Source organism: Pteronotus mesoamericanus, unplaced genomic scaffold, assembly GCF_021234165.1.
Source record: "Pteronotus mesoamericanus isolate MK-2021 breed Mesoamerican mustached bat unplaced genomic scaffold, CSHL_Meso_final scaffold_165, whole genome shotgun sequence".
Taxonomy (NCBI): Eukaryota; Metazoa; Chordata; class Mammalia; order Chiroptera; family Mormoopidae; genus Pteronotus; species Pteronotus mesoamericanus.
The window spans coordinates 9,089,837-9,105,123 of record NW_026555307.1 but is presented as its reverse complement, the minus strand read 5'-3'; the positions used below and the strand labels follow the sequence as shown (position 1 = coordinate 9,105,123).

General features: G+C 39.6%; 1 pseudogene; it reads right to left on the bottom strand.

The window, feature by feature from the left end:
* Positions 1 to 5,517: 5,517 nt before the first annotated feature.
* LOC129083037 (prostaglandin E synthase 3-like) lies at positions 5,518 to 12,960 on the bottom strand (annotated as a pseudogene).
* Positions 12,961 to 15,287: the final 2,327 nt, after the last annotated feature.

Below are 15,287 nucleotides of genomic sequence, written 5' to 3'. Positions count from 1 at the left end.
GATAAGGCCATTTGATGTTAAAGCAGAGAGGGAAGCTTATCTTGGACATAGAATTTGGGGAAGATGATAGAATTTGGAAGACTAAATGAAAGCTCAAATAGGCCACCTGCAGCCTAGGAACTTATAATACTTCCTTCTAACAACTAAAGAAGAAAGAGCTAGTAAAGTGGAGGAAATTGTTATTGTCAGTACACATGTTCCTTTCCTGATTTCTCTCTACCATGGAGACTTTAGAACTGCTTCTTTCCAGGTAAGCTGAGTCCTCCAACAGCTTCTCGCAAGTAGCCCACCTTTGCCATTTGCTACTCCCCATCCCACCTCTTCTTTGTTTTTCTACTTCCTCCACATGAGGGAAAGAGAACATTCTGAAAAGTTGAGTTCACCTTGGAGGCCAAGGGCAATTGGGTTCAATGCTTCTCCCTCTCTCCCCAATTCCTCTCTTTAAGATCAATCAATAAAAAATAAAAATAAAAAAGTCAACCATACACAAAAAGTATACTCAGAGAAGTGTATTATTGCCTCCTATATCCATGCACCCCATTTTTTTACATGTTCTTATAGGAAATCAGCTTCAATGTTTCCTGGTTTATTGTTCCTGTGTTACTTTTTGTAATGGAGTCATTGGGCTTTTCTAAAAAAGAAAGCAGACCAGGAGAGGATTCTGGGAAGATGGCAGAGTAGAGGCATGAGTAATCTGTTTCTCTACCTAGACAATTGCATTGGCTGAATCTGTCTGATGTAACTTTGTTGGCACTCTGGAGCCTGTAGAAGGCTTGCAACCTCCAGAGGAAGACTTGGATGGTGAGTTGAAGTTAATTTTGATCAATTTCATCTCTTAGCACAGTAGCAGCTACCAATTCCCCATACCCAGCCCAGTGGCAGGTAGCTATGCATATATGTTCCTAGAGCAGCTTGTACACAACTAGTAGGAGCCAGAATAGGCAGAATGGACCCTGTTCTCCAAATGTTGGATATCTGTGCTCTCACTGCTGCTTCTGATCACAGAGGTTCAGACAAAGAAGTGGGTAACCATTAAAGAGTGTACTTCCCCCACAGTTTCAAGCTCCTCCCCTTCTGGCTGAAGTGACTTCCAGGGGCTTTAAGTGGTTGGTGCCCTTTGTTTCCCCTCTTCTTTTTTTCCCTGCATTTTTGGAGCCAGGCATTAAACATTAAAAACAACTGCATTTGCAGGGAAACTTAGAAGGTGACCATATATGCCTGGGAAAAAGGATCATGAAAGACCCAAGAAGACCTTAAGTTTACACATCAGGCTGACCCCTTGGCATAGAGACAGACTATGAAAATAAAATTAAAAAAACTAAAACAATAACAACAGCAAACCTGGAGAAGTAGCCTCGTTTCCAGAGTTATCACATTATTAGGTTCAAATGCCCAGTGCTCAACTATAAAAAACCCCCCACAAGATATACAAAGAAATAGAAAAATATGAAGCATTCTAAGGAAAAAAATCAATAGAAACCATCTGAAAAAGATCTGATTGCAGGTATACTAGACAAAAACTTAAAAATAGCTGTCTTAAGCTCAAAGAACTAAAGAACAATGTAGTGAAAGTAAAAAAAGCAAAAAAGATATATGAACAAAATAGAAATATTAGTAAAGAGAAAACCTAAGAAGAAATGCTGAAAAGTACAACAACTGAAGTGAAAATTCACTAGGGGGATTCAAATGCAGGTTTAAGCAGGCAGAAGAATCAGCAAACTTGAAGATAGGACAATGGACATTATCAAGTCAGAGGAATAGGAGTAAAAAAGACTGAAGAAAAGTCAACAGAACCTAAGGCACACCAGTATAAGGAGACCAACATATGCATTGTGTGAATATTAGAAGGAGAAGAGAGAGAGAAAAGAACTTTCAAAAAAAAAAAAAAAAAGAAAGAAGAAAGAGAATATATGAAGAAGTGATAGCTAAAAACTTCCTAATTTTTTTAATCCTTACCCAAGGATTTGATTTTTAGAGAGGAAGCAAGGAGGAGGGGTGGGGGGGAGAGAGAGAGAGAGAGAGAGACAGACAGACAGACATTGATTGGTTGCCTCCCTATATGCCCTGCCCAGGGATTGAGCCCACAGCATAGGTATGTACCCTGACCAGGAATCAAACCTGCAATTTTTTTGGTGTACAGGATGATCCTCCAACCAACTAGGCCACCTGGCTAGGGCTTAGGGTTATGGTTAGGGTTAAAAACTTCCCAAATTTGACAAATGACATGAATATAAACATCCAAGAAGCTCAACAAACTTCAAGTAGGATGAACTCAAAGAGACTGAAACTAAGACACATTGTAATCAAACTTTCAAAAGACAAAGAGAGAATCTTAAAAACAAGAGAGAAGTGAATCATCATAAGGGATCCTCAATAACAGCCTTATCAGTAGCCTTGGCTGGGTAGCTCAGTTAGTTAGAGCATTGTCCCAATATGCTAGGGTTGTGAGTTTGATCCCTGGTTGGAGCATGCAAAAAGCAACCAATGAAGTACATGGATATATGGAGCAAGAAGTTGTTTTTCCTCTTTCTCACTCTCTCTATAAAATCGATAAATCTTTTTTTTTTAAAGAATCTTACCAGATTTATTATCAGAAACCTTGGATACACAAAGGCAGTGGGATGATATATTCAAAGTGCTAAAAGAAAAAAAAATTATCAATCCAGTATCCTATATCCAGCAAAAACTATCCTTCAAAAGTGAGGGAGAAATTAAGACATTTCCAGATAAACAGAAGCTGAGGGAGTTCATTACTATTATATCTACTCTGTAAAAAAATGCTCAAGGGAGTCCTGAAAGGACATGACAGTAACTCAAAGCCATATAAATAAGAACATAATAAATTTAAGTACATGGGCAATTATAAAAGCTTATATTACTGTAAAAGTTGTAAGTGCACTTTTTGTTTTCTACATGATTTGAGATTAATATATTTAAATAAAAACAATTATTAGTAAAAAGCTAGTATTATTGTAACTTTGATTTATAACTCTAGATTTGTTTTCTGCATAATTTAAGAGACTAGTGCATGTAAAGAATTGCTAGTTTATGTTTTGGAGCACACAATGTATAAAGATGTAATTCAGTGACAGGATTATAAAGCAGAGTTTTTTGTATGTTATTAAAAGTAAGCTTGTATAAATTCAAATTAGAGTGTTAGAACTTTAGGGTGTTAAATGTAATCCCTATGGTAAGCACAAAGAAAATAGCTATGGAATATGTACAAAAGGAAATGAGAAAAAAATTAAACATCTCAATACAAAAGAAGACAGTAAGGAGAAAATGAGGGAAAAAATTATAAGCCATATAGAAAATAGCAAAATGACAGAAGTACTAGTAAGTCCATCCTTATAAGTAATTACTTTAAATGTAAATAGATTAAATTCCTATCAAAAGACAGATTAGCAGAATGGATAAAAACATGATCTAGTCCTGACCAGTGTAGCTCAGTTGGTTGGGCATCATTCCACAAAGCAAAAGGTTGCCAGTTCAATTCCTGGTCGAGGCACTTGCCTGGATTGTAGATTTGGTGCCTGGTCAGTGCATGTAGAGATGTTGCTCTCTCACATTGATGCTTTTCTCCCTTTCTTCCTCCCTTCCCCTTTCTAAAATCAAATAAATAAAATCTTAAAAAAACATGACCCAACTTTATTCTATTTACAAGATACTCTTTCTTAATCCAAAGACACAAATAGATTGAAATTGAAATGATGGACAAAGGGATTCCACGCAAATAGTAACTAAAAGAAAGCTGAAGGTGACTATCCTAATATTAAAAAATATACACTGAATCAAAAAAGGTAACAAGAGGTAAAAAAATATATTGTATATCAATATGTTTCAATACAGCAAGAAGATATAACAACTGTAAATATTTATTGACAGCCCATCAAAATATATGAAGCAAAACTGGACAGAAGGGAGAAATAGATTGTTCTACAGTAAGAGTTGGGGACCTCAGTACACCGCTCACAATAATGGATAAAAAAACATACAGAAGATAAGGAAATAGAGAACTTAACACATATACATTCTTCCTGATTGCCAGGACAGACCTTATATTAGGTCATGAGTTACATTTCAGTAAATTTTATCTCTTATGGGTGGGCAACACATTTAGTTTTATTTTAATCAAATCGCAACACTTTCTTTACAACTGATGCAAAGTGTACCTACAGTTTACTATTACAGATCTACTTTTAAAAGGCTTCCTGTGACATTACAGCAAGTCTCTTTTTTTCAAAGAGAAATATTCCCAAATTCTTCCATCAATGAACTCTATTCCAGTAAATGGTAATTACATGAAATCACAGCAAACCAGTCCCTTAAAAGGAGAGCCAAGAAGTTTCCACCAGTTTATTAGAGAGAATGTACACATTAGAAAATACCCCCACTGTCATGAACATGAATTGAGGTTTTCAGCCCTGGTACAAGCTTAATGAAAAAAAAAAAAAAAAGAAAAAATCCAATAGTATATTAACCTTTTTTCACTCATTTGCCATACTTATAGTACAAATACAAATTTGGTAAAAATGTACTGACTCTCAAGCAACAATGTACAGCCTTTCTTCATTCTCCATGCTAAGAGATGCAAAAGTTGAAGGGTCAATGAATACCGATTGTACAGGCTTCAAAAACCATCTAAATGTAGGGTATTCACTAGTTTTTAGCTAAGATACATCTGGAATACTGACAAGTGATTACTTATGTATAATAATGTGAAGTAAATTTTTTGAAAAATGAAACTTTAATGGAACAGTCCCAACGAATATACCAGAACAACAGATTACCAATTTAAGGTATCAACTAATCTGTTTTAGCCAGTTTGAGTCCATATTCCAAAATCTAATATTTAGTTATCTTTCTGTAATCAAGAACTTCCTCTCATGTCAGTATCTATTTTATGAAGTAAAGACGGAAGTCTCAGGTGAAATGTTTATTTAACACAACTGCTATACAATTGCTTAGGACCTCAACAGTATACGGAAGCCTGGGAAATGTTCATGCATAAGGTTATTGCCTTAGCTGACTTAAAACTACCTCATACAATGAAACCTTTAAGAAAACAAACAGGTTGAAAAGTCAGTTAAAGGAGGCAAATGCAGCCTCTGCCTTTAGACCTATCAACTCAGGAATGCTCTTTTTTTTTTTTAATTTTTAATTAATTTATTTACTTTTTAAATACATTTGTCTCTGCCTTCCCCCCACCTCTTTCCCTTGCCCCCTCCCATGGGAGAGCTGGATGGCTACATGCAAAAAATTGAAATTGGATCATCAGCTGACACCATACACAAAAATAAACTCAAGATGGATAAAAGACTTAAATATAAGTCGCAACACCATCAAAGTCCTAGAGGAGAACATTGGCAGGAAACTCTCAGATATCCCACGCAGCAATTTTTTCACTGATATGTCTCCTAAAGCAAGGGACATAAAGGAAAGAATAAACAAGTGGGACCTCATCAAAATAGGAATGCTCTTAATCATGAAATCTTGCAGAGAAGTTACTTTTCTTTCTCAAACTCTGGTGAGGACAACATTCCTTACTCCAGATATGGCATACTTTTCGTCACTGCCTTATGAATCATCATCTGCTCCATCTACTGTACTTCTGGTAAATCTACATCCTCTTCACTACCCATGTTGTTCGTCACCTCAGAGAAATAATCAAAACTAGACATGTCTTCATCTGAATCATCTTCCCAGTCTTTCCAATTATTGAAGTCACACTGCGGCAACTAAGCTTTGCCCTTTCATTTGTTAACTTTGGCTATGACTGGTCAGATTATCCTTTTTGTACATAACAAAAATTTTACTTGTCCATTCTTTTATGCTTGGAATAATTTGGGGCAATACAGTGAAAAAGATCAATTTCATTTAAATGTTTAAAATGATCCCTTTCTCCAAGACAACTAAATGTAAGTTTAGATTTTTCAAAATTTACATTAACATCTTTACTGTCTTCAACACAAAATTCAATGAAGACAGTCCCTTTGATTGCACCACTTTGCAGAAGCTGGCTGCACTGTGAATGGGGCAGGGGGATTGGTGAATGGGTTGGCAGGCCTCTCCAATGGCAGCTATTGGGCAGTGGACTCCTCTCTGGGGGCAACTCCAGCATTTTCTGCCCAGTGATCCCCTTCTTGCTTCCCTCAGATGACAGTGGCGACAGCGACTTTACCTAGGTCCCCAGAATGCACCATGTGAACAGAGCAGCTCCTCTGGCTGGGGGGAAAAGTTAAGTCTCAGCTGATTTTAAAAGATAGATATCATATAAAATATCTTCTCTGATCACAATAGAATGAAGTTGCAAATCAAGAACAGAAGGAAAACTGGAAAATTCACAAAAATGGGATATTTAAGAACACAATTTTAAACAACCAATGGGTCAAAAAGAAATCACGAGGGAAACTGAGAGATGAATAATAGTAAAAACTTAGGGGATGCAGTGACGGTCCTAAGGGGAAAATTTACAGCGATAAATACTTACGCTGAAAAACAAGAAAGTTATCAAGTTAACAACCTAACTTTGTAACTTAAACTAAAAGAGAAGAACAATCCAAACCCAAAGATAGAATAAGGAAGAAAATAATAAATATTAGATCAGAAGTAAATGAAATAGAGACTAGAAATGTTACAGAAAAAAATTAATGAAATAAAAAGCTAGTTCATTGAAAAAGCAACAAAACTGACAAAACTTTAGCTATTGATATAAGGACTACAAAAAAGAAGACTCAAATTTCTAAAATCAAAAATGAAAATTAGGATATTACTACTAATTCTTCAGTAATAAAAAGAATTATAAGAGGGTAGTATGAACAATAATATGCCAAAAAATGGATAACATAGATGAAATGGAGAAATTCCTAGACATACAAACCTATGAAGACTAAATCATAACTAAAGAAAATCTGGACTTCTGGACAGTACATACACTTTGCTTCCTTATACAACCAAAAAATTTGTTGTTGTGTTCCTTACACAACAACAAATTTAAAAATGAAAAACAACCAGAACTGCCAGAAAGTCAAACTGTTTGGAAGTCCGACAACCAAGGAGTTAAAGAGCAAACATTCATCCAGACCAGTAGTAGGGGCAGAGACAGGCAGCCTGGGCGGAGAGGATGCACAGCAAGGCCACGGACTAGGTGGGTGAGGCAGCTGGTGGACCGAGTGGTCCCACATTCACATGCAGATAAGCCAGGAGGACAGCTGGGATTGAGACCCTGAGCAACCCAGGGTTCCAGTGTGGGAAACTAAAACCTCAAAACCTCTGGCTGTAAAGATCTGTGGGGGTTGCAGTGGCAGGAAATACTTCCAGTGTCACAGGAGAGTTTGTTGGAGAGACCCATGGGGTCCTAGAACGTACACAAACCCAGTTGGGGATCAGCACCAGAAGGGCCCAATTTGCTTGTGGGTAGAGGGGAAGTAACTAAAAGTAGGGCGAGAGCAGAGCAAGTGGCATTGTTCCCTCTCTGACCCTTTCCCCACATACAGCACCACAATACAGCAGTGAAGTGGGTTGCCCTGCCCAGGCAAATACCCAAGGCTCCGTCCCTTAAAATGTATATGGCCCAAATGAAAGAACAAATCACAACTCCAGAAAAAGAACTAAGCATGAGGAGACAACGTATCAGATGCAGAGTTCAAAACCCTGGTAATCAGGATGCTCACAGAAATTATTGTGTTTGGTCACAAAATGAAGGAAGAAATGAAGGCTATACAAAGTGAAATAAGGGAAATTATACAGGGAACCAACAGTGAAGGGAAGGAAACTGGGACTCAAATCAACGATTTGGAACAAAAGGAAGAAATAAACATCCAACTGGAACAGAATGAAGAAACAAGAATTCAAAAAAAATAAGGAGAGGCTGAGGAACCTCTGGGACAACTTTAAACATTCCAACATCTGAATCATAGGGGTGCCAGAAGGAGAAGAGGAGGAACAAGAAATTGAAAACTCATTTGAACAAATAATGAAGTAAAACTTCCCCAATCTGGCAAAGGAAATAGACTTCCAGGAAGGAGAATCTTAAAAGCTGCAAGAGGAAAGGAGAGAGTTACCTGCAAAGGAGTTACCATAAGACTATCAGCTGATATCAGTTAGAATGGAAGGGCAGATAAAGTGCTTCCCAGACAACATAAAGTTAAAGGAGTTCATCGTTACAAAGACTTTATTATGCGAAATGTTAAAGGGACTTATCTAAGAAAAAGAAGATCAAAACTATCAACAGTAAAATGAGAAAAAACTCAAGCTATCAACAACTGAACCAAAAACAAAAACAGACTAAGCAAACAAGTAGAACAGGAACAGAATCACAGAAATGGAAGTCACAGGGAGGGTTATCAGTGGGCAAAAGGAGAATGGGGGAAAATGTACAGGGAATAAGAAGCCTAACTGGTAGGCACAAAATAGGAAGAGGTTAAGAATAGTATAGGAAATGGAAAAGCCAAAGAACTTACATGTAAAACCCATGGGCATGAATTAAGGTGGGGGGGCGGTTACTGGAAGGTGGGCAGGGGTGCAGAGCAGAGGGAGATAAAGGGGAGAAAAAATTGGGATAACTGTAATAGCATAATCAATAAAATATACTTAAAAAATAGAAAAAAAAACATTTCTCCCTGTGTTTAGCTGATAGCTGATTCTTGGGAAGAACTGTTAAGGGCGGATGTTCTGCTTTTAGTGCTTGCTTAGACTTGAAATCAAGCTAAACTTCAAGGGCTTGTTGGAAAGAGAGAAGCTTGACTAAAATTTGGTCAAGCGAAGGCAGAGGGTGAAAAAATGGGCAACTGTGAACACTTGATCAATGTGGACAGCTGGACTGATCTACAGTAGGAGGTTTTGCTGAGTGTGGGGAAAAATACGCAACGAGGATTAAGTGTATTGGCAGAATAGATAAATCAAATTCTCATGGTATCTAGGCTGGATAGAGAAGGAAATAAAGTCAGGAAAAAGCTGATCAACAGGGTGAAAGACCTTAACACAATTGAAGAATAAGTATGCAAACTGTAAACAAAAGAACAGGAGGCAGTATTTCTCTGGCTTAATCATCCCAGGTCCAGGTGCTAGGCAACTAGGAACCACTGTAGTCCAAAACGTGCTGAAATTCTTTAAACTAGCCAGTCTTAAAGGGTTTACTCTGTTCTGCCTTTTCCACAGAAACCCCAATAAAAGCTGTGGCCAATGCCTTCCCCTTGTTCCTGTCTTCTGACTCCCAACCAACCTGATGTCTCTGCCATCCCTGTCTCTATTACCTGTGAGTATAACAAGTTGATTTCCTGAGTCCCTCCTCTGTCTCCTCTTCTGGTTGCATCTGTGACCTCTTGAGATTCAGACCACATGCTCATGAAAGTCAGTTATTGACGGATTTGGAGGCCAAATGTAAAAATATCAGTGTTTGTCTGATATCACGAGCAGTGTTCAGTAAAATGCAGTTGGAAAGAAACAGACTTCAGTCCAGTAATACTAAAGAAAAGCAGTATGAGGTCTGGAGTCAGATTTCTTAGATTCAAATCCCAGAGCTGCCTCTCAGGGCAAGTTTCTCCACCTGTACAATGGGTATATTATCAACACCTACCTGTATTAATTACAGACTGAAAGCCGGGAGATGAGTGAGGAGGCCACTACAATAATTCAGAGGAAAGAGGATGGTGGGTTTGAACAAAGGAGAAAGAAGCAGTAAAAGTGAGGACTATTGGGCAGATTTGGATCTAGCTACTGTTAACAAATAAACACCAAAATTTCAATAGCTTAATGGGGTATTGAGACTTAGTTTTCATTTGTATACGTAGCAGATGTCCCTGGTCAGGAGGCAGCACCCCTCCATGCGTTAGATAGGACCGAGGTCTCAAGGTCTGCGAGGTTCTTACTAAACATTATTCTTGCTAAATGTTAAAACGTAGCACAGTATTTTAGCAGACTAGCTGTATAGGATGAGCCTGACAGGAACTCTATGGGGAATGAATGTAGCCAACTATTAAAAAAGAAAAAGAAATCAATGTGCAATTGACCAAATACTGCGTGTAAGAAATAGCTAAGCTTCCTTCTGGAAAACAAAGATTTGGATGTGAATTCCATCTCTTCTTGCTCTAAGTAAATAGAACTACCTAACAACAACCACATCTTGCGGTTGAATGGAACACCCCAAGCAGCGAACCCCTTGAGTTCGGTAACACGCTGGCCTGAGAGGGAAGGAAAGCCCGAAGAGCTTCACCGCCAGCCTACTGGAAATTGTCGTCTCTAAAGGCAGGCCCACTGAGAGCTTGATTAACCCCATCACCTCCCTTCTACCGCCAGGGGCAATGGTGAACAGGCTAGGCTGGAGGGAAAGGCGAAACTCTCGGGACGCGGAAGAGATAGTACTGTAAACTGCAGTTTCGCCAAAGCAGAACACAGCTGCATACTGGCTGCCGCCTTCCCCTGGAGAGATGGAGAAAGGCGTGGCCTCGGAAGTGCCGCAGCCTGGACACCGGGAAACAGAGTCCCACTTCTGCAGCCCAAAATGGGAGCTGTGGTCCACTTGCCCTCCCCAGTTTTGTTCCAAGTCCCCGGCCCTGAGGGACAAGGGTGCCGCGGAGAGGGGTCCCGCGGAGAGAGATTCGGCACTACTCCCGCCTAGTCACCCTTTCTTGCCGGTCCCTTTGCCCCTCCCTTTTGAGTCCGTCTCCGAACTGGAAGGATAGGAGCCCGGACACCCGTACACAACAAACAGCGACCAAGAGATCACAGGCGGCGGAGGCGGCGGAGGCGGGGCAATCCTCGCGGGGCTCAGCGCTCCGGAAGTGGGGTGGGATGGGGACGGGAAGTGGGGCAGGTCCCTGGCAAGGGCAAATCCTCTCTCACGGGCGCGCGTCCTAGCCCCGCCGCAGTGCCTTCCCTCACGTGTGGCCGAGGCTTCTAGCGTGCTTTCCCGCCCAAATGCGGCGTTACTTCCCAGCTCAAGGAAGGCTGAGGCGAGTCCCTTGCAGAGGACTGGGCGGGCGTGGGAGGAAGCGATGACTTCGGCTCAGACACACGACCCAGCTGTGACCAATCTGCCCTCGACACTCAAGTTAATTTATTAGCATGTAGGTCTCAGATATTGTTTGTCTGAATTTAAATTTAACTGGATTTTATCTGGCAACTCTGATTTAAGGCATTATAGGAGACAATGCATGAACAAATAGTCCTTAGAATAGTGCCTGGCATGTGTAAACATGCAATAAAGTTTATCTAAAAAGACCAAACTCCTCCCACCTAAGCCCCCTCTCCCCTCAAACACGTGTCTCTAGTCATCTGGCTGTACTATCGGAAATGTCCAATCCTCAGAAAGCCATGCTGTCATACATGGTCAGTTTAAATGTCTTCCCTACCCCACTGTGCTATAGTGACCGTGCTCCACTACTACAAAAGGATAGATTCCTCCTGCTTTCCCAGCACTTGGCACATTCTTGTGGGGATATTCAGATTTTTAGTAAAGTTGGTGCCGTGTAATTGGACACAAGTGTTGGGGAGACGGGGTTGGGGGAGTCTGAACCATTATGATGTTGGAGCCAGTGACTCTCTTTTTATGGGAAGCTCTGATTAGAGTCTGTCTCTTCTAGAATCGGGAACATGTTATCCTCTGCGGAGGGTAAAAGTTTGTGAGGAGGGAATGGAGGGGTAAATGGGGAAACCTACAATGTTGTGTGATATTATTAACAGGTTTCCCCAGATTAAAGAATGTATATTGAATGGCGTGTGTCCCATTGAGCTCATTAAGACACCTACCGTATATGAAATAACATTGTATTCAGTTTGAGAAGTCCAAAGAAAAAGGAAATATTGAAGTGGCAGAACCTAGGACTATAAATGTAAGTCCGTTTCACTCTAAAGGTTCTCTTTCACCTTCTCTACTATTCTTCCTCAATCTCAGCACGCCCCTTCACTTCTCTCACAATAACAGCACCCTAAATTTATATTGCACTTTTTCATTATAAAGTCTTATGAATTTTATTATCTAATGTAATTTTGTAAAGATTTTCATGTGGAAAAACAGGTGGGCATTCCTCTCAGGCCAAGAGAGGTTAAAGTGAGATGCCTGCCTCTCACTGCATACCTGGTAGAAAGGAATATTAGCCCAGGATTCAGACAGTGCCAGACAATTTCCATTCTCCCAGTCAGAGCTTCTAGTTGTAAACTACTAAAGGAAACTTTAGGGAGTCTCTGAAATTGTGGGATCTAACCCTCATTTTTCTTCACATCAACTTGGCATAGTAGCCTGTTCTTTTTTCTGCATTTTCACTCTCTCTCCTTAAGACTTATTACTCTTGACATTTAAATATATTTAATTATCTGATTTTTAAAATGTCTTCTTCAGGAGCCAATCATTTGGTCTTCCCATGCATGTCCTTGAGGGTCATATGCAGGATTGTGGAGAGTTTAAACTATTGCGGTGGAAATTGAATTGAGGTAGTAACTGTTGCTAGGCAGAAGAAAAATGCTTGGAATCGTTCAGCTGGAGATAGGAATCCCCAAGGTGGTCATCCATGGCACTCTGGTACCATCGGGGAACTATTTGTTCTGGTCTTCAACAAGATAAGTACAGAAATTCAGAGTAAGCATTTAGGAACTGTTATAGCAATTTGATGGAGTAATTACATCTGTTGAACTTAATAATGAAAAATCTGCAGTAAAAAGAAAATCTTTACCTTATGTACTCTTCTACCTTTTTCCTTCTCTCTTGCTTTCTCCCCTTCTTTCTCTCTCCCTTAATACCTAAGCTTTTGAAAAGCTGCATTTAACTTATCTTAAATTGCTTTTCATTTACTCTTCAACTCTCTCTAGTCTGACTTCAGGAATCACTACTCTGTCAATACTGTTCTCATTAAGGATACCAACAATACCATTTGTCAAATCCACTCTTTGGTTGGTCTTACTTGACTTCTCTGAATCAGTTGCTCTACCATCATGAAACTCCTCTTCTGGTTTCTGGGAGGACATTCTATAGTTGCTCCTTCTCAGTGTGCTTCCCTATAATAATCTGGTTATCAAGTGTTTTCATGCTGCATACTCCTCCAGATACCTAGCTTCAGCTCTCTTTATTAGGTTGGTTATTTCCATATATTTGTTTCCAGTTCAAACCTTTTTCCTGATCTCTGTACCTACATATCCAGTTGTCTTCATTCAGATATTCTATAACCACCTCAACAAATGCAGGATCAAACTGATCTTCTTTCCTCCATACCTGCTCTTACTCTTCTTTAATTCATTTGAATGCGTCAAATTTCATTCAGAATCTAGCTTAGAAACCTGGGAACCATTCTAGAGTTCTTTCCCTGATTAATCTTCAAGACCCATAGATTTTAGCCTCTAAATAGTTTACATTGCTGTCATCATTTGCGCCCTTAAAAAAAAAAAACATCACAGCTCTAACTCAGAATGTATCATTATCTTTCATCTCTACTATTACGGTAGCCTCCTTGCTGGTTGTCTTGCCTGATCCATAATACAGCCCCAGGCTGGATGAGTGAACATGCTAAAAAGTTAATCTGATGTCACTGTCCTGCTAAAAGTGTCTTCAGTGTTTCTCCAACACTTATTGAAGATAAAAATTGAACTCTACAATATGATCCTTAATATTAACTCCCACCTAGCTAGCCATTTTTATTCTACTACCCTTTTGAACTTTGTGCTGTAAGGATATTTAATTTTTATGTGGTTTCTAGCACAAATCACAGTTTTAAGTGTCTGAGCCATTCTCTGTTCCCAGAATCCCTTAGGAAGCCTTACCTGCCTGGCAACCTTGTAGGTGCTGCTCCTCCTATGCTCAGTGCCAGTATTTTCTCCCTAGAGTCTTTTGTGGTGCCCCTGTGCAGCTTCAGGTGTTCCCCTGCAGCAATTACCAGGCTTTAGCAAATGAAGTTCCTTGAGGACAGTGATTACTTTTGAAGTTAGGCTACCCAGTAGAAAGGCAGAATGCATGCTACAAAGTAGAGTCTCAACAAGTATTTGTTGAATGTCTTTGAATTAGCATGTTTGAAACTAGACAAACCTGGATCACATTTGAACTTAGCTAATTAGGTGCTCTTTCACCTTGGAAACACTATAAGCTCTCTGAGTTCCCTTAATTCTAGGAAGGCTGTGTAGCTCAATAGCCCAAAAGTTGTACTTTGCAGTCATTATTTCCTGGGTTTGACTCCTGGCTTTGCCAATTACTAGCTGTGCACAGGTAGGTAAGCTAGTTAACTTCTTTTGCAGAATGCAAATAAAGCCAGCTAGCTCTTCAGAAGATCATTGGTATTAAATGAGGTAATGCACAGAAAGTACTTGCTGCTTTAGTAAATTTTCAAAACAATGCTAGTGCCTGTATTAATTCTCTATTGAGGCTGTAACAAAGTACCATAAATTTAACGGCTTTAAATACAATACATTTACTTCCTCATAGTTTGGTAGGCCAGGAATCCAGGTAGCCTTGACTGGTTTCGCTGCACTGAGTTTCACAAAGCTGAAATCAAGGGGTCTGCTCGTTAGGTTCATATCTAAAGGCTCTGGAAAGAATCTGCTTCCAAGTTTATTCAGGTTCTTGGTAAAAATCAGTTTCATGTGATCGTAGGACTGAAGCCTGTTTCCTTGCTGGCTTTCAGCTGGGAGTTACCCTTAGCTTCTAGAGCTTCTCTCCAGTCCTTGCACTTGGGCCCCTGCATTTCAGAGCCAGCAATGGAACATCAAATGCTTCCTACCCCTTAGAATCTCTCTAACGTAACCTTCTGCCACCTCTCCCTTCTGCTTCCTCTTATGCCACACCTCTCTGATTCCAGCTGGAAAAATTCTGCTTTTAAGGATTCATGTGATAAGATTGCCTCCCCAAATAATCCAGGATAAACTTCCTATTTAAAGGTCTGTAACCTTAACTACATTTGCGGAGTTCCTTTTGCCATATAATTTAACATATTCACAGGTTCCAGGGACATCTTTTGTGGGGCCATTCTGCCTATTACAATGCCATCTCATAGGTTGTTTTAAGTATTAAATGAAGATAGATAAATTATAGACTTAGATATATGTGTAATACTTTACATGTGGTAGGTGCTTACTATATGTTGGTTTCCCTTAGCTCTGGAGAAATATTTTTCACCCCAGAACTTTCAGCCAGCCCTTCTAGTCACATGTATCTGCCTTGTAAAGGGTTCCTCCTTGTGAAAAAAAATAAATAGCACTTCTGTTCCAGGAAAGCTGCCTCTGAAAGTTCCTATCTCAGTGTGTGAAGCACCCATCTTCTACAGAGAGGTGGAGTAGGTCCCTTTGTTACATATTATTACTATACACTG